At 44.1% G+C, this 27847-nt stretch overlaps 1 protein-coding gene across 14 annotated transcripts in view; it reads left to right on the forward strand.

Annotated features, from left to right (window-relative positions):
• The window catches only part of CNTN1 (contactin 1), a 470483-nt gene that overhangs the window by 224912 nt on the left and 217724 nt on the right, over nt 1–27847 (forward strand). The window contains exon 1 of one of the 14 annotated variants that reach the window (XM_059726012.1): nt 6522–6570. The exons of the other annotated variants lie outside the window; for them this stretch is intronic. The gene's annotated coding sequence lies outside the window, so the exon portion shown is untranslated. Of the gene's footprint in view, nt 1–6521; nt 6571–27847 lie in introns of those variants that run through there. 14 annotated transcript variants of the gene reach the window in all.

Here is a 27847-nt window from a genome sequence, read left to right on the forward strand (position 1 = left end):
TTTGCTTAATACTCATTTCACTTAACGCTCAGTTTTTCAGTTACCAATTAAGAATGCTAAGTGGGGGTTGCCTGTAATGTAAAATTTTGTTTTTGAAATTGGGTGCCACTCACTTGACAAAAGTTAGGGAGGGGTGCCTTGAGCCCAAAGAGGCTGAGAACTACTGCCTTACATAGAGGATTGGCAGAAGCTGGTTGTATCTGTTCCCTGAAAACAAATAGTAGAAGTGTCTACACAAGATGCTTCACTTGAGAGTAGAGCTAATTACTGTGCAGTAAGCATAACTGTTTACACATGCAGATGCTTACTGGGTGCATCTACACGTGCTGCTATGTTACTGCACTGTCACTTAGTACTTCCTACACAGCTGGTACTGTGCTATGTGCACCATGCACAGTTATTTTTAGGTACTATGTCTCTGTAGCAATGCGCTATAACAGGGGAGTGCATTGCTACAACGATATAGCTGCAGTATCATGGGTTATGCCTGTGCACACTACATTGTGGTTGCGTGTTGCTATGGCAGTTTAGCTTCATGTGCAGACGTGCCCACTGTGCAGTAATTTGCTCTAATCATGAGTAAATTTGCTACCTGTAAATTTCCTACCATATAAGCACCAAATTTACTCTCAATTACTTACTGCACAGTACAACACGTGTAGATGGCTGACCGGGAGCAAATGTGCTTCCGGGCAGCACTGGGTGGGAGATTGCGATTGGGGAGCAGGGGATTCTTATCTCCCAGCCTGAGTTCCTCAGTCATAGAGATATTCTTCCAGCCCAGGCCCTGTGACCACAGGGCTGATGCTGGGAGATAAGACTCTCCCCGCTTGGGCCTCAAGACCACAGAGCTCAGATAAGAATCTCCCAGTCCTCGCTCCCTGATTGCAGTTAGGAAGCAGGGACTGGGAGCTCCCTGCTGCCGGAGTAGGGGGACATTGTCCCCTCCCAGGCTTTGGTGGTGCAGCCCACCCCAGCAGCAGGCAGCTCCTAGGGGCAGGGAGCAGTGTTCCAGCCCCCACCAGGAGACGGTTATCTCTTGGCCCCGTGCTCACTGCCAGCCCCTGAGGTAGCACCTGGGGAAGGCTAGAGCTCACCCTGGATGCTGCTGGTGCCTGGTGCAGGGCTACAGGGATTGGGAGCAGTCTGCTGCTAGGAGCAGCAAATCTGCTCTCGTATCCCTGCATGCATAGATACATGCCCAGGACAGTTTACTCTAGAATAGTTTAGTCTAGAGCAGGGGCAGGCAAAATATGGCCTGTGGGCTGGATTTGGCCTGCCAGGCCATTCTATCCAGCCCACAGGGCCTCTAAAAAATTTAGAAAATTAATATTTATCTGCCCCTGGATGCCTGTAAAAGATGACAGGAGATGGGGGCAGTAGAACTCAGGGGTAGCCGACAGCAGAATTAAGACGCCAGAGCAGCAAATCTGGGCTGGCCTAGCCGTACCCCTCAGCCCCAGCCAGAAGCCTCTGCCTAACAGAGGCTTTTGGCCTGGGACCCTGGGGCTGTTCCTGCCTCCCTGTGCCTAGGGAAATACAGATAAAAAGGTGTGGGGGGTGGAGGCAGGGGAGGACTGCAAGGGATTGCCCCAGTCCTCAGGGCTAGGCTGGGCTGGCTTTTGCAGTCCCAACGCTGCAACCAGGAACTACGTGGTGCTGGGGCAGCTGGGCAGTTGGGGTGTGGGGGGGGTGAGGGGGTGGAGCGGGGAAATGGCTGTGTAAGGTGGAGGGATGGGGTGGTGAGTGGGTGTTTAGAGCACAGCAACAGTTGGGCAGGCAGATGGGTCCTGGGCTAGTGCGTTAGGGCTAGCACTGGCGGGGCCCACAGTGGGGCAGCAGGAGTGCAGGGCCCGGGCTACTAGGGGCTCTGTGGAGCCAAGCTGGCTCCCCTCTTTCCCTGCTGGTGCAGCCCAGCTTAGCTCCATAGAGCCCCTGGTAGCTTGGGTCACCCGCCCTGGGCCCTGCCAGCGCTAGCCCCGGTGGACTGGTACAGGCCCCACGTAGCTGCCCAGCTGTCACTGTACTCTGTGTGCCCGCTTGCTGCCTCTTCCTCCCACCTTCCATAGCCATTTCCCTGCTACCCCACCCACCCACCAACTGGCTGGCTGCTCTAGTGCCACGTGGTTCCTGGCTGCAGTGGGACGTGGTGCCGGAGTGGGCAGGAGTGGGGAATGGGGAAGCGGCAGGAGAAGGGCAGTGGTGACAGATAGTGAGGGACGTGGCTGCGAACGGCAGCATGGGGGCCCATGTGTCCTGGGGCCAGGAGCAGTAGGAGCGTGCAGCCCAGGTGCCAGGGGCTTTGCCTGCCACGGGGTGGGGAGTGGGCTGTGGGCAAACCCTTCCCTTCCACATGTGCCACAACCCTCTCCAGCCACCCTCCTCCCACACACTCACAGCCCTCCACAAACCCCATACCTGCCCACACTCCACATCCATACACACCCATGTGCTCCCCACCCCACATACACCCACACCCCCCACAAGCCTCCCCCACACACAGAAACCTATACCCCCTCCCACACCTTCCCATAATATACAATAGTAAGACTTAATTTTAAACTATCATACCATCACTTTTATGTCCACTACTCAAACACATGTAAATCAGGACAAAGATGTATTTTTTAATGAAGTTAATGAATGTTGTAGTATATTTTTTATTTTTTTTTAATATAATTTGGTATTTTTCTGGTTCCGAGATGGCAAACACCCTTGCTGAAAAGAGTACTTCGGGGGGACAAGGGGAGGGACTTCTGGTCCCAAGATGGCGATTTTGGGGGGGGGGGGGGCACCTGTCAAGGGGCAGGGCTGCCCAGGCAGCCCTCGATGGCTTGCTAAAACTTGGTAAGCAGCCCTCCACCCAAAATAATTGCCTGCCCCTGCTCTAGGGTGAACTGATCCTGCATTATTTTCACATGTAGACATGCCCACTGTGAGGCAAGTTGCAGTATGAGCCATTTCAAGATAGGCAGTGAGCTGGCCTTGTTAGCCTTGGAGAATTAACCCTGCCTCTTTTCAAAGAGTGCTGAAGATTTTTACTGCGCAGTAAGAGTATGCATGTATAGATGAGCATTCTTAGTGAGCTGTAAACTACAGTACTGCGCAGTAAAGCTTCTCATCTAGATGCAGCCAGAGTCATAGAGCAGTAGGGCTGGAAGGGACCTCCAGAGGCCACCTACTCCAGCCCCCTGCCTGCAGGATCATGCCCATCCAAGCTATCCTGTACAAATCCATAATCTAAACTCTTTGTAAAACTAGCTTCTGCTGTAAGAGTTGAGAGTGATGAGTAGACAGGACAATGATTGATGCCTTTATATTATTTTTGTGTTTCTCATGCGTTATGCTCCTCGACCCCCTTCAGGAGGCACAGGATTATCTGAATATATTATTGTGCAGGCTATATCCTTTTTCCCTCACCTAACAGCCTGCCCTGTGACAGGGGGAATTCTCAGCTAACCAATTAAAGCATAGGGAGAGAGATAGAATACATAGCTTACATTTTCTGTGCAAAATTCCACATAATGCTGAACACAGATTTGCAGGCATTTTAAGCCCCATTTAAACATTTAACTTGGGATGCAAGAGAGATGAGGACATTGTAGGAATTTGTGTACTAAAGTGAATTTCACTCATGGTGAATGACTTCTGAATATAGCAACACTGAGCTTGGCAAGCAATTGTTTTGGATCATTTCTTCATAAGAAAGCATAAGATCTTTTACAACTCATTCAAGTACTAAAACTGTAGTACTGACAGATAAAAAAAATGAAGAACTTCCTTCCTATTGGAGAGGTGTTACACAGTAGCATAAGGAAGTTTTCTGTTTAGCAGGAGCATGTTAGAGAATGAATGACGCCTTGCAGGCCACACTTCCTCTGGGCATTTTCTTAAACTAAAAGATAATTCTGTGTTAACTCTTTTGTAGGGCAATTAACTCTACAAAATCTAATGTACCTGTTGTTATTTTTATATTGTCAAATGGGATTATGGATAATTCACAGGCAATTGTAATTTTGACAATTTACTGTGCGGTCACTAACCATCCAAGGAACTCTTTACCTTGTGTCTGTTTTGCTGTGTGAATGTATTTACAAGTTTTAAAGTAACAGAAAACTACTACATGTATCATAAAATATGAATGTTAAGACTGAGATTTTGTACTATTTAAACAACTACATTTTTGTGATGGAATCCACCTTTTCTGGTATGTATTTAGAAGCCTTAAACAATATACCCATTTCAGGAAACAAGGATATGAAAGTATGTGCAACTGGTTTATTTTGCTGCAACTTAATGAAACTGGGACAAGCAAACTTGGCACAGGGACGAATTTGGAAATGAGCTGTCCCCAGCTGCTTCCACAACATAGAGAAATGGCCACCAGACTACAAAAGCAACTATAATGCTTCAGTGATTGTCCTGCAGTTCTTTGCTGGCATTGCAAATGGAACTTGAAATCTGGGTGGCAACAAACAGTAATTCTGTACTGGGCAGTTTTACTGCTTACCACACAGATTTCAGCTTCTAATTTTATTTTGAAATTTCTTCCTGGATATACACTCAGAATCATAGTCTCTCTCAATCTGCGAGTTATCCAGATAATCAAGAAACTGTTCAATGAGATGGTGTTGGAATGTCATTCTTTCCATTTGTAGGTAATTATCATCTAAATGTGACTGATGCAATCTGTTGTTCCTGGGTAAACTGCCGCTTCTGAGACCTCTTTCTGTTTCCCAGGCTGCACCCCTTTCCAGTGTCAAGTTTTTCTTCAGGAGACTGTCCTCCAACCCATCTAGTCTCTGTGTCTGGGAATTTCACTGTGTTGGCTGTCAACCATGTTATTTAGTAGGCCCAGTAGGCTGGGTAGCTGCAAAACTTTCCTGTCAAGAGCCTGTGGATTATAACCAGTATACAGTAGTACAGATGTAGCTTCCTCAGGAGAAAGGAGGATTTGTTTTGCCAAAAGGCACAACAGCAAAAAGATGAGAGTGTTAGAAAGTTTGGCTCTACAGTATCTTTTTGCTCTCCCTTTTTTAGTTTTGGCCGAACAGCCTTGTCACCAGGGTTGATGTCATGGGTTCGACCCTGATTTTGGAGGTTAGGGTTCAGAAGCCAAGGGTCAGTAATACCGGAAGTCCAAAACCAAGGTCACAATACGGGGTGCCAGGCCAAGTTAGATGTATCGTGTTGGGGAAATCAAAGCCAGTTCATGGTCAGTGCCAGACCAGAGGTTAGGAGTTGGTGAATCCAATATGCAGGATAAGGTAAGTAGGATCAAGATCCTGGGGTCCAAGGCAGGGAAGGCGATTCTGAAGCAGAGGTGAGACAGGAGCAAGGCAGGGACTCAGAGCTGGAGACATAAGCTAAGTGTTCAACAACGGAGTCAGGGTTAAGTCAGCAGTGAGGAACCAGAGCTAGGAGGTCCAAAGTAGGAATACAGGGGCCCTGGGAGTTGGTGCAGAATATTCCGTTTTTACAGATATAAACCTGACTATTCTGCCTGAGGGACCTAATCTATTCTTTTCTTTTCTTTTCTTTCTGCTTGGTTCCTTGAACAGCCTTTTTTTGGTCTAACACTGTGTACTAAGGCACATCTGATAGGTGCGAGCTCCTCACAAAAAGTCATATAAAAGTAGCTGTGTAGAAGGCTGCATCTGAAGAAGTAGAGCTGAAAATACAGGCCTGTTCAACAGGATCCAGCTGTTGTGTAACACCATGTGAAAGGACCCACCTCTAAGGATGACTATGGCACCCCTCCAGCAGCTGCACTAATCCTGCCCCCAACCACCCTGGTCTGTCAGGCTACTGCCTGGTCCTCTCCTGCCATGCTTTGTTGTAAAGTAAAAGTTTGGGAGGCTGCCCTCTGAGTACCAGCGTGAGTCTTGGCTGCTTCACTGTGCCCTGCTCATCATCAGGCTGCCTTGGTCTGGCCCAGTCTCTGACTTGCTCTTTCTGACTAGCCTCAACCACCTTGCTCTCTCAGTCTCTCTCCATACTCTACCCCTGCTCTCTTCCTCCCATAAGTCCTACCTCAAGCCATTAAGTAAAAATAACTAAAAACAACTAATCTACCTAGGTACACTAACCACTCACCCTACCAGCTCCTTGGGATATGTATTCTCTTGGGGGACCCTTTAGTTCATCCTGCTCTCCAGGGTGCTCTTCTCCCTGATGACACTCAAAACCAAAATGACTCTGTAGCCCTGGAGCCAAGCCTCTCCCATTCAGGTTATCTGATCCCTGCTTCTCAGGACCAGGTGCTTCCCTGTTTCCCATTGAACAGTCTTTCATTCTGCTTCCCCATGAGCAGGCTCACAGCTCTGCAGACAGCTTCTCCCAATTAAGCACACACTACACTGTCTTGCAGCCAAGCCAGATCTTTTGTAAGATGCCCTTTTCTCTGTCCTGCAACCACTTACTTCTGCTCTGTTGTCCTACTCTCAGCAGGTGAGGTTGCTCAGTCCTCCAATTATCAGCAGCCTACTCAGCTCTGCTGCAGCCACTGCTTTTAACCCCCTGCCTGGAGCCCAGGTCTTGTAGCCTGTTTCTCTTACTAGCTTGGTCCTGGTAAGTGGCTTGCAGCTTTTCTGTAGCTTTGGAGCTAGTACTACTTTTTCTTTGGCTGTCTATTCTTCACTGCTGGCTGTTCCTCCCTCAGCTGTCTCTTTCTTTCGTATTTATCAGGGGTTAGGAACCCAAGTTACACATGCAAGATGGTATTGCATGATCTGCTGAAATTCTCGTTCTTGATTTCAATATGCTTGTCTTATCCAACCCCCACTAAGGGAATGAAAATACGTTCATTGACTTCACTAGACCTGGGTCAGTCCCAGGGTAGGCCATAATTCAAGTAGGAAAGAAATGACAGGTGCTGACACCTGTGACAAGGAGTGAATGGGAAATACAAGGATATTTCTCCCAATATATCAACCAAGCAGCAAATGGATGCATATTTTACAGCCTCTCCAGGTAGACATAGATACAGCTGTCAGCCATCCTGCTATACTGTCTCATTATTTCTTTTTATCTCGGTGGGGAAATTTAAACTATTTGTTATTTTTAAAAGGTACCCTTACTGTAATATACATAAACTCCTTTCAAATGAATGAAAGGCTGGGGCTGTGAAAATGTGTGTCTGCAAAATTGCATGTCGGAGAGGGAATCTCATAACATTTTTATATGACTCACTCTCTGTTTTGATTTTTATTTGTTGTATGCTTTTGGTCTTCAAGTGATGTTGCATATTTTGTGCATGATACCTGGTTGTAATACTTAGCATGACAGAATGAAGTCAGTCTCTTTACATCTGCAGTCACTAGAGAATTCTTAACTATGGGCATATCAAAACATCTTTAACACATGCATTTGTAATATATCAACATATATTCACTCTAAATTCAGTTAAAGATTTCAAAACTAGTGTTTGCAAGAATATATTTTAAGAAAGAAAAAGTTTTAATACCAGCTTTAAACATACATGAAGAATAAAAAATAAATACTTCAATTATCATATTTACTTGAATAAAAGATGAGGTTTTTTTCCCTGCCCCCCAGTCAGCATGGGGGGAAAAAAGCCCCTCATCTTATATTTGTATACAGGAAAACCTTCTCATTGAATACATTGTATATCATTGTATTCAAACTGCTGCTAGAAACAGTATGTGCACAGTAATAGAAACCAGTTATGAAGGTATCTGAATGCAGCCTACTCTGCGCATGCTTGTAAAACACATGCCCATATTGGGCAAACATACTGATAGGCATCTTTTTTTGGGGGGGAGTGGGGGGGAACCTTAAAAAAAAAAAGGGTGGGGGGATAGTTGCTCACCCAGGAGGGAAAGAGTACCAGGCCTGGAGGTTCTGCAATATCATGCCAGCACTCAGAGAGGCTGGAGCAAGCTTTGATACCCCCACCTGGTGCCAAAAATACTGATGGGAACCTTTAAATATATATTAAAAACACACTTATTACTCTACACTTACAAAGCTTCATATCCAAGCATGCTTGTTTTACCAGAATTTCATATTGCAAAAAAATTACATATTCAAAAACACAACTGCATGTATTAAACCCTTAAATAACATACATCAACTTCCCACAAAGGAACCCCTTACAGAACTTGTTTTCTTCATACAGCACACCATGAACAGCTATTACCTCAGTAACCACCTGAAATTCTCTTCCCCTCCCATCAGTCTTTTCTTTTGATTTAGTGAAACAAGTATGTCCAGTCCTTTTTCCTCCACTTCTTCTTTGCCTCTTCTTCTCTGATCTCTTCCTTGTCCTGATCAATGTAGTATTTAATTTCATGCAGCCTGAGCTTCAGACACTCTTTCAGTGAAAGCCAATGCCTTAAACATCCAGAGATTTCTTACTTTCCATAAACTAATTTTGAAACATGCTAATAAAGTCCTTAATAATGTTTCCTCTGGTTCCTTTGGTATGAGTCCATATAGTCCATCTCCCACACTAACTAAAAGTGCTGCTCTGAAGTATGTTTATGGAGTACCTGTGCTGAAACTTGCAGCAGTTTTCAAAAAAGGTAAGATGCATCAATTCAAGATGAACCAAGTCTGTAGGTACCTATAGTAACTTGCATATATGCAAATTACTACAGGTATATTTATTTCAAAGTGTTTTGGGTCCTTTGTACTGTCACATCCATTGGGCATGTGCTCAGGGAGGGAACAGAGCCCAAGCAGTTTGACAGGGGCTGCAGGGGAAAAATGTGGGGGGAGCAAAGGGCTAGGGAGCCATCTGAACCTCTCCCCCACCTCCCCACCCCCCATTTGCACTATTTTCCCTGCTGTAGCAATGGGAGGGGGATGAATTCAAGACAAATCTCCAATAATTAGATTCTGTACCTAGATAACTTTAACAAATTTTGAAATGTTCCATATATAGAATCTAATTATTGGATTGTCCTCTTAGATTCAGGGTCATCTTAGATTTGAGTAAATATGGTATAGATGACCTAACATAAATCTTGATCAATCAAGTCATCACCCTTGTCAAGTTTTAGACATGTCTATAACTCTAGTTTTGTAGTTTTTCACTATGACTAATAAAACACTCTTGTAAGCCTACAGATTTATTGATGGGGCTAAATTCTATAGCCTTTACAAAAGCAAAGCTAGAGCTGACATTAAAGCAAGTTTTATAGAATATGGTCCATTCTGCAACCCACTTATAAAACTGACAAGACTGGCTCATTAATTTTATACTAAACCACAACCATCTGTTGAGGACAAACTTCCTCAGAATTAACATGAATTTAAATAACTCTTCAGTTATGACTTGTTAAATTAGGTACTTTGTTATCTATTGAACTTATTGGATCTGATTTTCTATTCCCTTGTACCTTTCATAGTTATATTTTTTTTTCCATAAGATGACTGCACATGACAGCCAGGGCTTGGGTGCTATGGGGGGGGAGAGGGGGGAGGACAGAGGACTGGGCCCTGGCTCTGGTCCTTGGCAACTGGGCCCCCCCTCTGGCAGGGCTTGGGGGACAAGGGGTTTTGGGTTGCAGGGTGGGAGCAACCTGAAGTGAGGGTTATGAGTGGGGGGGGGGAGACTGGGTGGGGAGTGAGGGGCACTGGCAGGGCCAGGAAGCGGTGGGTTGAGAGTTAAGGGCACCTACGGGCGGGGTGAGGGGCACTAGTACAGCTGGGGGGATGTGGGGCTGAGGGGTACCAGCAGAGCTAGAGGCTGTTGATCAAGAGTGACAGGCACTGGCAGGTCCCAGGGGGATGTGGGTTAGGAGTGAGGGGCACTAGCAGGACCAGAGGGCTATGGGTCGGGAGAGAAGTACACTGGCAGGGCTGGGGGTGGGGGGCTGTGGCTTGGGAGTGAGGATCAATGTTATTGGCAGGGACAGGGCACCAGCATATCAGGGCTGCTCAGTGCAACAAAGCTGGGCAAGGATAGCTGCAGCTTGAGCCACGTCCTGGTGAATGAAAGGGGCAGGGGAAGCTCTCATTTTCTATGATAAAAAAACAAAATCAAATGCCAAAATACATAGGTATTTAGAATTTATTTTATTATAATCATTGAGGCACTGGTAGGCTTCCAAATTGCTTTAAAATTGTAAATATATCAATAAAACATTGTGTTCAACTGATACCTATATATAGTGGCATTTCATTTTAATTGCAGAAAAATTCAAATATTGAGGGTTTTAATCAGAGAATTTGGGATTTATTTTAAATCAAATATTTTTTTTTAAATCAAAGAATAAACAGAGAAAAGCAGGATTCCTGCTTATTAGATATTAGTTATACATTATATAATGAAGCTGCTGCTGCTGCTGCTTTAGGGATGAATGAAAATGAGTTTCCATTCTCTTAATATGAAGCCTCCGATAAAAAGTTCTCTTACAGAAAACCTTTTACAACTTAATTCTGTTCTTTTCTGTTTTTAGTAAAATAATGCCTCTAATTTCAGCTGTAGAGGGACATCCTATTACTGGCAATTCTGACCTGTGGCAGTTGTTTACTAGGAAGAACTGTTGCACTTTGTTACAGAACATGGAGTGAACCCCCAGAAGTGGTAGGGTCCAGGCTAATATTGTCATGAATTTAGCCTTTCCTTGCAATAAGCTTTCTATTTTATGCTGTAAAACTGAAAAAGAAAGGGTAGTATTTTTGCAAAAACTGAATTCATTTTTGGCAGTTTTTCTAGCTGCAGATCACCAGGGATCTGTTTTCTGTTTCCCATAGAAAAATGGAGTAAACTGTGTATTTTGCCTTTTAGTGGAGGCAAACACGGATTTCTCATTGTTCCAGGGAAGTCCTTGGATTTTGCAGTTCTGCGATGGGTTCCCTGCGGGCTAGCATCATCCAGCCTGCAGGGAGCTGGGAGGGAGTGGGAGGAGGGTGGAGAGATGGGGGACACCATGTGCATGTACATGCATATGGCCCCAGGCAGCCTGGAGAACAGGTAAGTAGGTGCGGGGGATATTGAGCCCCAAGGAGGGGGGGAGTTGTGCAGGGGTGGTGCTTGTATTGGGCCTGCTGCCCAGCCTGGCAGTGCGTGGGGTCTGGGGCTGCAATGTGTGGCTGCAGGGCTCCAGTGGGGAGTGGGATGGGGCCGTGGGCAGCTTGTCCAGAGGGCGGGGGAGGTGGGGCTGGCTTCCCAGTGCTGTGTGCAGTCTTGAGGAGCAGGGGGGATCTGTGCCCCCCAGATCTGTGCATGGGGTGGGGTAGGGGCTAGCGCAGCCTGTGGGCTCAAGCTCCTGCCCTGCTGCCCTTCCCTGGGGCCTCAGCAGCCCAGCAGGTGTGACCCGGTGTGGCGGGGAACGATGAGGCCACGCAGAGAAGCTGTCTGTCACTGCAAGCTCTGTGTTGCCCAGATGACACTTCCACTGCTTGTGAGGCAGCTTTGATTGGCGCAACCTCACGCTGCTGCCCTCACTGCAGCTGCGTGCTTGAAGCACGTTGCCAGGGCAGTATGGAGCTTGCAGTGGCAGGCAGCTTCTCCACAAACCCTGCTGTTTCCTGCTGTGCTGGGTCATGCCTGCTGGGCTGCAAAGACCCCAGGGTAGGGGAGCAGGGCAGGAGCCTGTGCCTGCAGCCTGCACACAGATATGGGGGGCGTGGGCCCCCCCTACACCCCAGGGCGTATTTGCAGTGCCAAGGAACAGCCCCCCCCCTGCCCAAGCCTGCAGCCTGCCCCACACTCAGATCTGGGGGGCACAGGTCCCCCCTTCCCCCTGGGGAGTGTGTGCGGCAGTGGGGAACCAGCCATTCCTGCGTGAGCCTACAGCAGGCAGGCAGCAGAGGGGAGTCAGGCTCCATTCTGCTGCAGCAGCCACAGCCTCCTGTCAGAAGCAGGGCTATGGACCCAGGACCAGGACCCCGGAGCCCTGGCAGCTGGAAGCCCCATCTGGCAGGGCTGGGGGGGAGGGGGGGCAGTGAGCTGTTGCGGCGGGGGTGAGGGGCACTGACAGGACCAGGGGGCTATGTGGGGGAGAGTGAGGGGCACCAGCAGGGTTGGGGTAGGGCTTGGGGACTGTTGGGGGAAGTGAGGGGCACCAGCAGGGCTGGCTGGGATTGTGTGGAGGGGAGTTAGGGGCACCAGCAGGGCGAGGAGGCTGGGTGGGAGGGGAAAGCTTTTGTTTTAATAATGGATTTTGGGAGTTAGTAACAGAATTTTCACAGCCCACAAGTAAATAGGTCATTATGTTAATACATACCTGGCAGGAGAAGTGGAAGAAAAAACATCAATTATGTTATGCAAAGCATTCAGAAGGGCAAAATGTTCATTGTACCTGCCAAGGAGAGGTCCATTGACAGTCCCTTTTTGGCACACTACCTTGCAGTCAGGTTCTACAGGTATTTCAGTTGGGCCTGCTTGCTTTAACTGTCAGTTTAAAAAAAAACAAAAAGATTTTAGAATATAAAGTCTTACTCTATCTCTAATATTTTCTTGCATTTATCTCCAGGCCATGTCCACCCCATAGCGTACATGCTGGAGGCATTTTTGAACAATTAATTTTTATAAACCACAAATATTGTTTAAATAATGCCAAGTATTTCTATTCTATATGCTAAGAATCAGGAATTATAGATAATTTAGCAAGTAGTGAGGTAATCACATCTGTTTACTTGCAACAAAATTGATGATGTTGTAAGGGCAACCTTTGTAAACTGATTTGCACCAAATATTTCGTTTAATTCAATTGGTATCTTTAGGGATTCCTGTATAATGGAAAGCAATGAGCAGATCAGCACAAGGGGTAAAGCAGCAAAGCTCCATTGACTTCCATCTCCGGTGAACTAGGAAAATTTAAAACAGCTTAGGATCTGCTTCTAAGTGATCAGAGCAATATAAAGCCCTTATCACCAATATAAATTACTGGTGTTATAAATCCTAATTTTTGCAATTATTTATTGTCATCTGAAAATGGAGGAAGTTCATTGTAAAGCAGGTGTAGGAACTGAATCCTTAAGAATTACTGACTATATTATCTGAATTTTTTATTATTTAATGTTTCCATATGCCATCACTAACATGTTCTCAAAGTACTCAGATTTTATATCCAATACATCTAGAAGATAAGCTGTTGACAAGAAATTGGTGATTTTCAATTATGTTTCCCATCACTGTTTTTTAACATCTAGATTAAGTCAAATCTAACATGTTACAGTATATATTACAAAATGTAAAATACCATGTGCATTGTCATGTTTTTGCAAGCCCTAAGTGAAAGAATGAAAAGTTTCTTCTCTTGAACTACTGTCTACCACAAATTGAATACCTTTTTTGCTGTGAGGTATCACATATGTTAAATGGTATATACTGGACCTGTATACACATACGCTGTACTGTAGAGTTGACTAATCAGCTCTGTAGTAAAGTGTCACTGTCTACATGTGCACCAGTATTAGAGAGCAGTACATTAATTAGCTATACCCTAAAACAGTACTATTGGGGGTAGTACTACCTTAGGGCACAGCTACTTACTGCACCAAAGAGCACGTGTAGATGATGACAGGGGCTGAATGGGGCACAAGAGTGCAAAAGTGTGGGGATTGCCTGCCACACAGCCCTGCACTTTAGCACCCTTGTGTCTTAGCTAGCCACTCCACTGCCTGACACCAGCACCCAGAGCCTGGGGCTAACCCCCCAAAGTCCCTGCCATCCCAGGGCTCCTCTGCCCTGGCTCTAACTGCTGCAGTGCCAGGTACAGCAGCAGCAGTTTGAGCATCTACACATGCCATTAGGGCACTGTGATAAACTCTGGCACAAACTGCGCAAGTGTTTATCACAGCGCCTTAATGGCCCATGTAGATGCACCCATTATATATACTATATTGCAACTGACTGTATTGCACCCATCAGTAGTCTGTACTGCTTACATGGCATTGCTCATTCAGTTGATGTACTGGGAAGGGTAAAATTTTAAAAAAGGTTTTGTCATAGAAAATAGCATGTCTAGTCCCTTACCTTCAGACCCATGTAGTAACACTATTATCTTTGCTCTGCGATGATCTATTTTTAATAAGACCAAAGTTTATAGAAGCTGAGCATCTCATCTCTGCCCTCTATTTTTCAAAAAAAAATAGTATAGGGCAGAGATTGGGAAAATTTTGAATGGAATAAATTGCGGCAAATTCAGCTTTACATAGTAGACAGCACGTTGTTAAGTCAAATCACCATGTTTCCCCCCTGTTTCTTCTCACCCACTGACCCAAAGACTACTGCCCTTCTTTCCTCCAAGTTGGAGCACTTAACCGGCTCTCCTCTATTCTTACCAGCTAAGCGCTGAACAATGTGGCAGTGTTAATGCCTAGTTTACTGGAATAATGTATTGGAATAACTTGCCAGCAGCAAAGCACGTTTTGTTAAAATACCAAGAACTTAAACCAAACTCAGCCTTTGTGCACATTTTTTATCAAATGCAATACATACATAGAGGAGTGGCATAAGGGGGCAAAGGGAGAAAAAATAACTACAAATAAAGTACATCTTACTATATAGTATTTTTATCACTATTACAAGTATAATGCTGTAATCTTGTCCCATGGCATTAAGCTTTCAATTAAATGGAAAACAAACTTACTGTGTTCCCTCACTTGTATCACTTAGCTTACTATCACTTCCTTCCAAGATAGTCAGTTTTTTATTTGATGTACTTTTCTACCATCTGCTTTCCCTCCTGTTTAGGAAAGATTGGAATCAACTGAAACAATGATCAGGTGCTCTCTTTTTAAAGACAATTTAGTCACTTTCAGACTTTTTTAAAAATCCTTTGCCTATTGAGAAGAGAGAAGAGGCCCCTTTTCCTCCCACCCAATACCTGGCAGGTGGTAGGACAGGGTGATACTTTCAAGGCTAGCTGGTTCAGGGTCATAAGTTTTTGTAGGTGTTAGCTTGCTTCTTCAGATGTTATGAATGGACTTGCAAAAAGCAGAGGTTCTACACAGTAAATACTTTAACTACAAAGGATAGGGGAAGGGGACACTGCAGAGAGAGTTGAAGGTGGGCTGATTAGGTCAATAAATTGTCCCGCAGTGGGCAAACTGCCTATTCCCAGTTCCTCCTGGCCCTTCAACCAGGAAGAGTTGGAGGCTGGGACCAGCACCCTTGTGGCGAGGAGCAGCAGGGACACAGGTCATTGCTCTGGACAGCTCTGCCTCCGTGTGTGAACACATGCTTGTGCGTGCATTGCGCTGCTTTTTGTTCCTTGTTTTTGCTACTGGGAAATCCCCCCCCAGGGCACGCTTTAATGTTCTCCACACGTGGTTTGTGGTGCCACAAAGAGGTATGCAGTACAACAAAACGCACACCCCTGCATGTCTGGAAGCAGCCATAGGGAGCAGCTAGTAACAGATAGGAAACATGTGAATCACTGCACATGAGCACACATGTACTTTGTTATTCATAGAATCATAGAATCACTTCTATGATTCATTGTCAGTCTGAGAGCAAAAGAGGAAAAGAGAAAAGTGTTCTCTTTTTCATCCCCATCACCTCAAAGCAATGGACCTAAATTCAGAAGATAATGGGAGCTGCAATATTTTACATACTAAAAGAGCATTCCTCAACACCGGGTCAATTGCTTGAAAAAAACTTAAAAATAAAACTAGGAATTTTTTATAGCAGCCTTAAGAAAAAGGTCCTTATTCAGCATAGCATGATTCCAGTTTCAAGCCAGTGTGCTTCTATACACAACGGGTGTATCTACACAAGATATTTACTATGCAGTAGACTAGTTAGCTGCACAGTAAACATCTTGGTGTCTCTACATGCATCTCTATTAGGCTGGAGTAAATTATTTTACTGTGCAGCAGGATAGCACTTGCAATAGCGCACATGCAGACATTGCCCTGGCTGATTAGGGTACTCCAGTGCTTCAATGTGGGGGTTGACTGCTGGCTAGCCTTGTGCTGAAGCACCCCGTGCCCCAGGCAAACCCTCCACAGCATGTTGCACTTGTGGGGAGCAGCCCCAGACTGGCGGGATGACCCCTGGGGGCTTCTGCCAGCTGGGGCTGCTCTATGCTAGTTCAACGTGCTGCAGTCCCGGGCACATGTTCAAATGGCAATAAACTCTTGAGTTCATAGCTCTGGAGTTGATTGCTCCCGGGTGCACGTTCAAACAGTGCACCTGGGAACAATAAACTCCAGGGCAGTAAACTCCAGACTATATTGCTTTGTATTAATTGCATGTGTAGATGCGCCCAGCATGGAATAACCCAATGCTGAATTAGGCTAGCTTTTGTAAACATTTTTCAAATAATACTTAGGTTTTTTGAGATTGCACTGGCTGACAATTCAGGCAATAGCCTGAAGCCATGACTGCCTTGGTTCATAAGAGAGGAAGAATAACCAACATATTGTTTGTTTATTCTGTTAACAGCTTTCACCAATACATTAATAGTGCAAAAGCAAATGAATGCATGCAGGCCTTTTGATCTACATTAAAAAGAGGGAGAATTAAAGATGTCATAAAAATGAAAACCGTAAGATTAATGAAGTGACTGCAAAGCAAGAAATTTGATGAATTCAGAGGCCATTGATTATTTAAGCCTTTCCATTTAGTTCTTTTACTGAAATGTCTTATTGACTCTGTGTATTTGCAATCTGTTAATCTTCTCTAGTCTTTGCCAACCTAAGTGATAAATTTTCCTAAGCCCTTTCCAGAGATGGAACCTACATACTTTTTTCTCATGTTTCCTTTTAGGAAAGGCCTTGCTGTTTGGGTTACCTGGTAAAATCACTAGAGCGGGCAGTGTGGCATATTGAACTAACTGCCAGTTGCACCTGCCTCACAAGTAGGAGAGTTCCTCTACCCCCTGAATGTCCTTTCCAAGCTGTACTCCCCTCTCCCAAAGGTGGGGCTGTGGTTATCTCCAAAATGTATTTGTAACTTGGGGACACCTCTGCAGAGAAGTGTGACTATGAAAAATATTTGGAGGTCATGGGGGGCTATCACCTGACCATAAGTCCTCAGTGTGTTGCTGCAGCCACAGTGATTCATAGGAACCTCATGTCTAAACAAGAGAATATCAAATAAGAATTGAGAGATTATATTAGTACTGGTGCCGCTGCTAGATGAACAGTTTCTATTTCTGGTGCCTACTTTTTAAAAAATTGGGGAGTATTCAGAAGTGTCATGGGAATAATGAAAGAATTGCAAAAGTGCCTCATAGCCAGAGGCTCAATGGACTTAGCATGGTTAGTTTATTCAAAGAAAAAGGTAAAAAACTGATTTGATCAGTCTATTGGAACTCACCTCGGGAAAAGAAGTTGTATGGTAGAGTACTTTTTGATCTACAAGACAAAGGTAAAACAAGAGCCAATGGCTGTTAGTTGATGCAAGACAAATTCTAGAAATAAGGTGCAAATTTTTAACATTGAGTAATTAGTCACTAGACCAGGTTACCTAGGTTTGCAGTAGATTCTGTATCACAGGAAAATTCTAAGTCAAAAATGGATGTTTAAGTAAAAAAAAAACAAACCCCATGCTGTAGCTCAACATATAATGGACTTGGAACAGGAATTCATTCAGGGAAGTTCTGTCATCAGTGTTATGCAGGAAGTCAGGTCAGCTGATCACCGTGTTCCTTTCTGGTCTTAAAATCTCTGAATGACATATGGAGAACTGGACTTAAAGGTGATTTGCTCAGTTCTGGGAATCTCTTTAGCCAGGTGTAGATTGTCAAAAAGAGTAATTCCTCTTTGAAACCATACTGAGGGATTGACTCCACTGGGTGTTTGCACTACTGGGGACAATATTTTACTTGTACTTTTTTAACCTGTCACTCTTGATTCTTATTTCTTCATGCATTTAGGTAGAGAAATATATATATTTTAGTGTGACTCAACTAATATGTTCAGCTAATTCTCACCAAATGGGACTGTTGATAGCTAACTGAGATGTTTCCACTGGCTACTCAGTAATCTTTTCATACATTTATGTATTTCCAGTTTCTCTGAACTGCTAATAGATTTTAGAATAGATTCTTACTGCCACATGACTTTCAAATGAAACTTTAGAATGCATCTTGTTTTCTGTGGAGATTTAAACATGAGATATATTAGAGTGTTCTATATTCAACATTTCAGGGTTTGGACTCAGCAAGAAAACTTGATAATGTAAAAGAAATAACTTGTATGCAAATACAGAGCATAGATGCATTTTAATTATTTTTTGTTTTAAATAGATTCTAACTTGATAAACTCTAAAGTAGCTTTAAAGCTTTAAATATCAAGCTGGAAATATTCAAAGATAAGTTCTTTGACTTGTTTATATCTTAAATATTAAATTTACTGCAGACTCTTTGGTCTAAGGCAAATGGTGATATTGGATCAGAAGATGTACCAATCTATTTTTGATCTAGCGAAATGATAAAAGAATGTTGGTTGCTATAGGCAGACAAGGTTCCTTGGGTGAATTTGATATCTTTTATTAGACCAACCCAAATGGTTGGAGAATAGTTATTAAGCAAGCTTTCGGGTTCAAAAACCCTTCGTCAGGCTAAGGAAGTTTCAGCAGTTGGTGTGCGCTCTTCCTGGTTGGAATGAAAAGTAAAGAAGCCAGGGGCTGGGCTGGGGAGTCAGTTGCCAGGCAGATTATAATGTATCAAAAATCCAATGTCTATGTTTAGTCCCTGATCTCTAGTATCCAGCAGGTTGATGAAATGGAGCTCATAGGCTCGTCTCTGGGAAGTGTTGTGCAAGTTTCCCTTGAGGATCAGGACTGAGAGATTGGAGAGAGAGTGGCCCTCCTGTGAGAAATGTGCCCCCACCGGTAATTGAGTGTTTCTGTCTTTGATGGATTTCCGGTGTGCGTTCATTCTGGTGCGCAGTTGTTGTTTGGTCTCTCCTACATATCTTCCATCAGGGCATTTGGTACATTGGATGAGGTATATTACATTCCTGGAGGTGCAGCTGTAAGATCCGGGGATGCTGATGGCTCTGTTGTGGGGTGTAGTAATAGTGGGGGTGGTGGAGATGTGGGGGCAGGTTTTGCATTTCTTGTCCTGGCACGGTCTGGATCCTTTTGGTATGTTCTGGGCTTGAGGAAGTTTGCTTCTGGTGATGAGGTTGGCGAGGTTTGGTGCTTGTTTGAAGGCTAGGATGGGTGGCTCTGGGAAGATCTTTTTAAGAATAGGGTCTCTGTCTAGTATGGGTTGCAATTTTTTGAGGATTTTCCGTATAGGTTCAAGGGAGGGGTGATACGTCATAACCAGCGGTGTGTGATTTGTGGGTGTTTTTCTTCTGTACTGCAGCAGTTCTTCACGTGGTATCCAGGCTGCTCTTTCAAACGTGCGATCTACCTTTCTGGAGGAGTGTCCTTGCTGGGTGAAAGCCTTTTTAAGATTGGTGAGGTGGCAATCCCGGGTGTTCTCTTCAGTGCAAATATGGTGGTATCTGAGAGCTTGGCTGTATATCACAGCTTTTTTGGTGTGTTTCAGGTGATTGCTGGTTCTGTGCAGATATGTATGTTGGTCTGTGGGTTTCTTGTATACTGTGGTCTGTATTTTACCCTTCTGGATACTGATCCTTGTGTCTAAAAAGGGGATGTTGGTGTTGGAGTATTCCAAAGAAAGTCGGATGGAGGGATGGTGACTGTTGAATTTCTGGTGGAACTCAATCAGAGATTCCAGGTTCTCACTCCAAATGATGAAGATGTCATTGATATATCGTAAGTACAGCAAGGGTTTGATGGTGCAGTTCTTGAGGAAGTCTTCTTCCAGGTGGCTTATAAAAAGGTTGGCATACTGTGGGGCCATTTTAGTGCCCATAGCTGTTCCCATCATCTGGAGGAAGTGTTGATTATTAAAAGTGAAATTGTTGTGTGTGAGGATGAAGTGTATAAGCTCAGTGATATCTTTGGGTCTGTATTCTGGATTGTAATCTTGTTCCTGTAGATATGTAAGGCAGGCTTGGATGCCATCCTGGTGCGGGATGTTGGTGTATAGGCTGGTAACGTCCATGGTGGCTAGGAGTGTGTTGCTGGGAAGGTGGTCTGTGTTTTTAAGTTTCCGTAGCAAGTCTGTGGTGTCTTGGACAAAACTTGCTCTGTGGGTGACAAGCGGTTTTAGGATGGATTCAACAAAACCTGATATTTCCTCAGTTAGGGTCCCATGGTTGGATATGATAGGTCTGCCAGGGTTCCCTTGTTGCTTGGTTGCTATAGTTTTTTCAGTTATTTTTTGTTAAGATTTTGGGATGAAATCTCTTAAATTGATGAGATGTCATCTTAAAACCTGACAAGATCATGTCAGTCTTCTCAAGAGTGCTCTCTGTTCTATATTTTTAATATTTTGAGTGGTGGTTCTCAGGTTCGCAGTCTCTTTCATAGCCAATCACCAAACATTTTTAAATTGATCATTTAAATTGGATCTTTATAAGAATTTATGTTAGCTACAGATCACCTAACTTGAACCTGATTGGAGTCATGCAGCTTGATTCTGCATGTCATCTGCTTTGCCAAAGGCATTGGAAAAAGGTACTGTAAAGTAAAGTAAGCAAAGATTTGACTAGCCTCCCTAGGTGTTTTTACATGTGCTCTGAGGGTAGTGGGGGAGTGCTTTAATTAGAATGGCTCCAAGACCTGCTCTAATTAAAGTGCCTGCAGCGTTTCTTCTGTCAGCATCTTCATGCTTCACAGTGCCCACAGGGCACTTTAACTAAAGCTTTTTCGACAAGCCTTAGTTAAAGTGCCCCCACCACCATTTTGAAGCACAGGGATGCTGATAGACAAGACATGGAGGCTGCTGGAGGTGTGCTAATTAGCACAATCCAGCAGACTCAATTAATCGAATCTGCCCCTATATGTTGTAATTAAAGCACTTTGGAGCAGCCTTCCTGCGTGTCTACAGGCAGCTTCTGAATCTAAAACATATGAGCAGTGCCATGCCAGGAAGATTGTTATCTGGCTTCTTGATTCCAGTTCCAATTTGTATGGCAGGAGAATGCAGTTGACTGCAACATCTTTATAGATTCATAGAATTTAAAGCTAAAAGGAGCATTAGATCATCTAGCATGATTTCATATGCCATTTCCCTATAATGAGCCTCATAACTTGTGTTTAGCTAAGTCATATATTCCAGAAAGGAAATCAGACTTGATCTGAAGCTCTCATGAGATGGAAAATCTACTACATCCCTTGGTAGTTTGTTTCCAACCATTAAAAAGTGATGCTTCATTTCCAATTTGAATTTGTCATACTTCCCCTTTTAGCCAATAGTTCTTATTAGGCCTTGTTCAGCCAAGGTAGCACCGTGTGCACTGTGTGGTGATATTTATGCACTAAGATCAAGTTATCTCTCAGTCTACTATTTGCTCAGCTAAACATTGAGGTTTGTAGATTTCTTAGTTTAAGACATTTTCTTCAGTTCTCTGTTAATTTTTGTATCTCTTCGCTCTATCATATCCATTTTTAACCATCCTTTATACTTGTATGTGGACACCAGTACTAGATACAGCATGCCCATGTCAGTCTCACGAATGCCATATAAAAGATACATTTTTTCCATTGTAATCCTATTCTTGAGCGTCTTAGGGCATCCACAATTTACGTTCACATTTTTAAGCCCTAGCATTGCCCCAGGGTTCAACTGAGAACCCCAGGTTCTCTCTATAGTTGCTGCTTTCCAGACTACTTTCTCCATTCTGTACTTGTTTTTTCAAGATACATAAATTTATATTTGGATGTATTAAGATGCATCTTATTTGAATGAGCCCTGCTCTCTCAGCAAGCTACATTGTTTTGTGCAATTTCCATGTCCCCCTTATTTTATACCACTATGTTAGTCTTTGCATTTGAGTTAGAGACAGAAATTACACGTAAATTAGTATAAGTAACTGGAAACTGGTTCAAATCTGTAATACAACAGAAGTTCAGTACAAATAAGCTGCTTTTAAAATGGCCAAAACCTGGATAGATAAACCTGGATGGACGTAGTAATTTAACTGATTTAGGTTAAATCAGTTTATTGAACTTCTGTCCCAGATCCCCTCCAGATTCAAGTTAACTCTCAGTCCTCCAGCTTTCCAGGATGCTTTGCACTTTCCCCACTACCCCCCTTCACAGCGTGGGTGGGCTAGTCTTGGCTTAAGCTGTCTGGTCCAGCTGAGCAGGGAGGCATGCTCTAGCACCCCTCCGCTTCTGACATGGGCCACTGCAGGCAAGTGGCTGCATTTCCGGTATCAAAAGTGAATGTCTGTTCACTTGCTTATCAGTTCAATCTATGCAGTTTAGACTAACCTGCAAAGATGTAATCTATTCAGTGTCAGGATTTTGACTGTCTGTTCTTAGCCTTACAGATGTTATCAGTGCTGATTTTTACTTTCAGATCATTGCAGAAAATGATTGTCAAAAGACATACTGTCTATCTGAAGATATCACTCCTGTTAAAGTTTCCTTTTCTATTTACTGTATGAGAGTGTGATTATTTATATGCATGTCAGTATGCATAAACACCAGTAAAGTCCACATGAGGAATGTGCAGTAAAAAAGGTCCCAGAGTTTTAAAATCTGTAAAATTTGTTCTCATGAATATATACATTCACTTACATTTGCATTGCAGTTTAAAAGTCCACCCAAATTTAAAATAGTGATAAGCTGTTAAACAAGAGCTGATAAGCTTCTGTTTAGCAGAGTGTTCTTTTAAGGCCTATGTTATAATACCTCTGTGGGAGTGAGGGAAGGAAATGGTTAGCCATCACAATAAAACTGCAGTCAAAGGTGGAAGTTTTATAATTGATTCTGTGCTTGTGGCTTAAATTATTTGGTTTCAACAGCAAAATATTGAACCAGTTCTGAGGTAGATTCAATTTATTTGGGTAAAATTCATTAGGTGCAGCTTACAACAAAATGGACAATTACCTCTTTAGATTCCTTAGAATTTAAAAGGATTGATTATTTGTCATATTGATTCAATTATTTAACTAATATGATATTTTAATTCCAGTCTAATATTGATGCTAACTTGCAGTTTAACTTTGATTTGATTGCCGTATTTCTTCATTCTTAAGGTTTCCTGTTATGTTTTCTTGTTTTTACTGTAGTTCAATAGGTTTAATAACATTTATCCAACTTATGCTGACTCATAAGAATAATGCAGGTCTGCTACCATTGGGGACCTTCATGAACATCAGCATTTCATTCTGAAAGCCTTAATTTTATTGCCTTTGGTTGTCACAGAAGACATATACCTTTTCTTTTTTTAAGCTTATTTGATATTAGGACAAAAATATGGCTTTGCTCAGAAAGAATAAATAATGGTGATACAAACTTCATTCCCGTAGAACTCCTGATTAATTTTCTAGTAAGGTCCCAATGATTTTTCATAAGGCTCAGTCTCATAAAGTACTGAGTACTCTGGGATGATTTAACAAAAGTACACAAGCATATTCATAACTCCCACTGACATAAAGTTAGGCACATACTTAAGTGCCTAGCTGTCCTGAGTCTGGAATGAAAGTCCATTGCTAATGTAGATCTAAGATCTGTATTTTGCTCCCCCTTCCCACTTTGTTCATGGTGTGCAGTGAATTGGTATTTCCTAGGATTAAGATGTCTGTGTGCCTTCCAAGATTCCATAATTTTTTTTTTTAATCTGCACTGCTGGAATATGTGTATTTGAGTATTATAGCCACATTTCTTGTCAACCATTTGTCATCTAGAATAGTACCATTTGGTAGGTTTACTGTGCATCTGATTCTGATCTCGTTTATAGTAAATAGCGTAAATCAAGAATTAAATGTAGGTACAAGGTAAAAGAATCACCCAGAAATGATTTCTCAGTACTTGACATCTTCCACAATAACATTTTCTCTTTTGTTCCTCTGTTCCTTAGCTTCCTCATACATACTGTTCTAGAAAGATCCATTCAGAGGCGACACATAGGGGGTTCACACAGGTGCACATGCATCTCCTGTGTGTGGTAGTGCACCCCCTACAAAAAGGCACCACCGACATTGTCAATAGTGCCTGCAGTCAGTTGCTGCTCGCCACCCTGCCACCGGCACCACCAGCAGCGTCTGTGGGTGGTCCACAATCCCTGGTGGCCGCCACCAACCCTTGGTCAGTGCTCAACCCCCACCCCCCAACAGCTTACCCACTCACCGCCACTGCATTCCCACTGCTGCACTCCCACTGCTGCCATGCCCCCTCAGCTGCCAAGGACACAAGTTGTTCATGGGTCCATTGTTGACACATGCCATTGCTGCTTCTGAATCGGCCAGAGATTTAACCGGGGAAGTGTGGATCACTGAAACAGCACAGAAGGGGTGGAACTGTAGAACTTTTAAATTCCTAGTGCTTCTCACTGGTGATTCTGCCAAACAAACCCGGTTCCTAAATTAAGAGAAGTTATAATATACATAGCATATGTATGCAGTAGAAGAATAAAAAATAAAACCATTGTGCCTTTGCTAAAATTAACGTAACAGCTTATAATGAAATTCAGGACTTATTTATTGTCAAATTTGAGGACTTTAAAACAGCAGTCTTCAGTCAAGCCTTGAGTTCACAAATATTGTCATTATTTAATGTTTGGCCTTTTATGTATGACCAAGTATTTCTCTTTAGCAAATGAGAAAAGTGTTGGGTTTTTTTGCAATGCATGTTTATATATGTATTGTTCTCAGATCCATATGATCTTAACTCTGCTATTTTGTCCATCTTGCATTTACTGACTTGAGTGAGTAGATTTGCTTATCTTTTTAACACCTGTCACACGGCTTAACAAAGAATTTAGGTATATAAGAGAACTCTGAATTTTTCTGAGATGTTCAGTATATAGTTAATATGGTGATTCAGGTGGTTTACATACAAAAATTAAGGACTGTACTGTAATATTTTGAGGGATAGAATGCCCGAAGCTGTGTTGTTATAATGATTCACTTGGCAAATGCAAAATGAAAGAAGAAAATATCATATGAATGCTGTAATTACCAATATTAGTCACTTTCTAATTGCATTTTCCAGAGGTATGCATTCTGGTCTATTACATAAATCCAAAGAGACTACTGAAGTCAATAGAAATTGTCCTTTTGGGAAAACTGAGAGTAATGTTTGGTCTGTTACTCTCATTTTAACTTCACTCTAATTCAGAGGGAACCTTACATAAATTACATGTGAAAACTACCATACTTGTCTCTATTGCAGTGCTTCCCAAACTTTTCCTCAGCATGACCCCATTTATGTCCCCATTTCCTCAGCATAACCCCATTTCCTTAGCATGGCCATTCACTCCCAACCTGCAGCCCCCCACCACTCCCAGGTGCCCCTCACTCCCACCCACAGCTCTCTTGGCCCTGCCATAGATTCATAAATTCATAGATGCTAGGGTCAGAAAGGACCTCAATAGATCATCGAGTCCGACCCCCTGCATAGGCAGGAAAGAGTGCTGGGTTCAGATGACCCCAGCTAGATGCTTATCTAACCTCCTCTTGAAGACCCCCAGGGTAGGGGAGAGCACCACCTCCCTTGGGAGCCCATTCCAGACCTTGGCCACTCTAACTGTGAAGAAGTTCTTCCTAATGTCCAGTCTAAATCTGCTCTCTGCTAGCTTGTGGCCATTATTTCTTGTAACCCCTGGGGGCGCCTTGGTGAATAAAACCTCACCAATTCCCTTCTGTGCCCCCGTGATGAACTTATAGGCAGCCACAAGGTCACCTCTCAACCTTCTCTTGCAGAGGCTGAAGAGGTCCAGGTGCCCCAGTCTCTCCTCATAGTGCTTGGCCTGCAAGCCCTTAACCATACGAGTGGCCCTTCTCTGGACCCTCTCCAGGTTATCCACATCCCTCTTGAAGTGTGGCACCCAAAACTGCACGCAGTATTCCAACTGCGGTCTGGCCAGTGCCTCTTACTTCCCACCCACAGCCTCCCCACCCCCCCCCAGCCCTGCTAGTGCCATCACTTGCAACCCACAGCCCCCTGCCCCCCCCCTCCCAGCCCTGCCAGTGGGAGCCCCCAGCTGCCAGGGCTAAGGGGCCAGGGCCGGAGCCCACAGCCCCCTGACTGGGGGGCTCAGGAGCACCAAAGCCCTGGCTGCCACCCATGGGAGGTGGCAGCTGATGTGGCCAGAGTGGAGTGAAGAGCCCATTTCCCCTTACCCCCATTGGGGGAGGATGCCAGAGCGGAGCCTATGGGGGTGGTATGCAGGCTGCCGACTGTGGGCTCAGGGCTCCCCACCCTTCTGTCTTCCCCCTGAGGCCTCTACGGCCCAGCGCGTGGGACCCAGCATGGGAGGGTGAGGAGGCTCTGTGCCACTGCCGGGAGCCCGACACCAGCCACACTACCATAGCAAGGCACCCCTACCTGCCCGGCAGCAGCAGTGATGTGGAGTTGTGCCCCCCACTGCTGCCAGGTGGGCAGGGGGCACCTCACCATGGTGGTGTAGCTGACATGGGGTTCCTAGCAGTGACACCAAGTCTCCCTGCGCCCTTGGGGGGAGGGCAGCAGGGCAAGAAACCCCAAGCCCACAACAGGAAGCCTGCATCTGCCCCTGCCCCATGTACAAATCTGGGGGGGTGCATGCCCCACCATGCTTCCCTCCCTGGGGGTGCGCAACCCCATTTTTTATCGTTGTGGCCCCAAGTGAAGTTGCAACCCCAAGATTGGGAACAACTGCTCTATTGTTTAGTTGGAGAAAATGAATATGTGAAGTGCATAAGGAGACTTGAACATGTGAGAGGAGGCCAGAGAAGGATAAACCCTCCCAAAAAGAAGAAAGTAATTCTGCAATTAGAATGGATTTTTGTAAATGGGTTTCTTAAAAGCAGAGTACATAAACATTCTTAGGGCCTGGGAAGACAAACTAGCTGACCCAAAGGAAAAGGGAGCAGTGACTTTCTGATACACTAAGGGTGCATCAACACATGTTACTATGGCAATGTTGTTACTCCACCATGAGTACTTGCAAAAGGAAGTACTAAATCACAGTGGAGTAACAGCTTGTACTATGTCATACATGCAGCGCATGATTATTTTGAGCAGCTACTTGGCCATAGTGGTGTGCTATACCAGGGGAGCACGTCACTATGATGAAGTAACTGCTGGTCATGTGTACACACCCCTGGATGCTACATTACAATAACCACATTGGTAGAAGTGACCTAAGAGTACATACAGATTCTTGGGGTGGTTAGATCATGTTAAAAACAGCCAACCAATCTAACTTAGTTCACAGTGGTGTGGATCTTACACCTAGATACCTAGGAAGGTGTCGTGGAAAAACACGTGTTGACTTTAGGGTCAGGTCAGTAGAAGCTTTTGTTCAGATCCACAGTACCGTGGGGAAGAGCTCAGAGTACATGGATTCACCAGCACTACAGAGAGGTCTCCGCCTCCAAAACAGAATCATGCAGTTTATATAAGCTTTTAAAAAACAGACGGTTACACAGGACATGATTGCCAAAAAAAAATTCTCTGAGAAAACAGTCAAAGATTATTAGCAAGCACTCTGTTTTCTCAGGGAGAACAAGCACATACTTTTTTCCTATTTTCAAGGCTGCAGTGAGCGAAGCAGTTGCAGGAGAGTTACAAAGAACAAACACTTTCCCTTATTTGCTCTAATATGCAGAGCCAGCAATTTTCCACAAAACTGTTATGGTCATCTTATAACTTGTATGATCAAAGTTTAAGGCATTTATTTTTTCTGATTCCACAAAGGTGAATCTAACTGTGAATGGTTCAGAAGTTCGGGAAGTTTAGATTGGTCTAAAAATGGCTGCCCAATCTAAATTAACTGTACCTCTGAGGTAGTCTCACTTAGATCAGGTCCTGCAAGACTGATCTAATTAAACTTCAGTACCGTTCCCAGCACAGCCTCAGGGCTGGGAAAGCCCATCTGTTAGCACAGCCCTGGGGCTGTGT

Source organism: Alligator mississippiensis, chromosome 4, assembly GCF_030867095.1.
Source record: "Alligator mississippiensis isolate rAllMis1 chromosome 4, rAllMis1, whole genome shotgun sequence".
In the NCBI taxonomy this organism is placed as follows: Eukaryota; Metazoa; Chordata; order Crocodylia; family Alligatoridae; genus Alligator; species Alligator mississippiensis.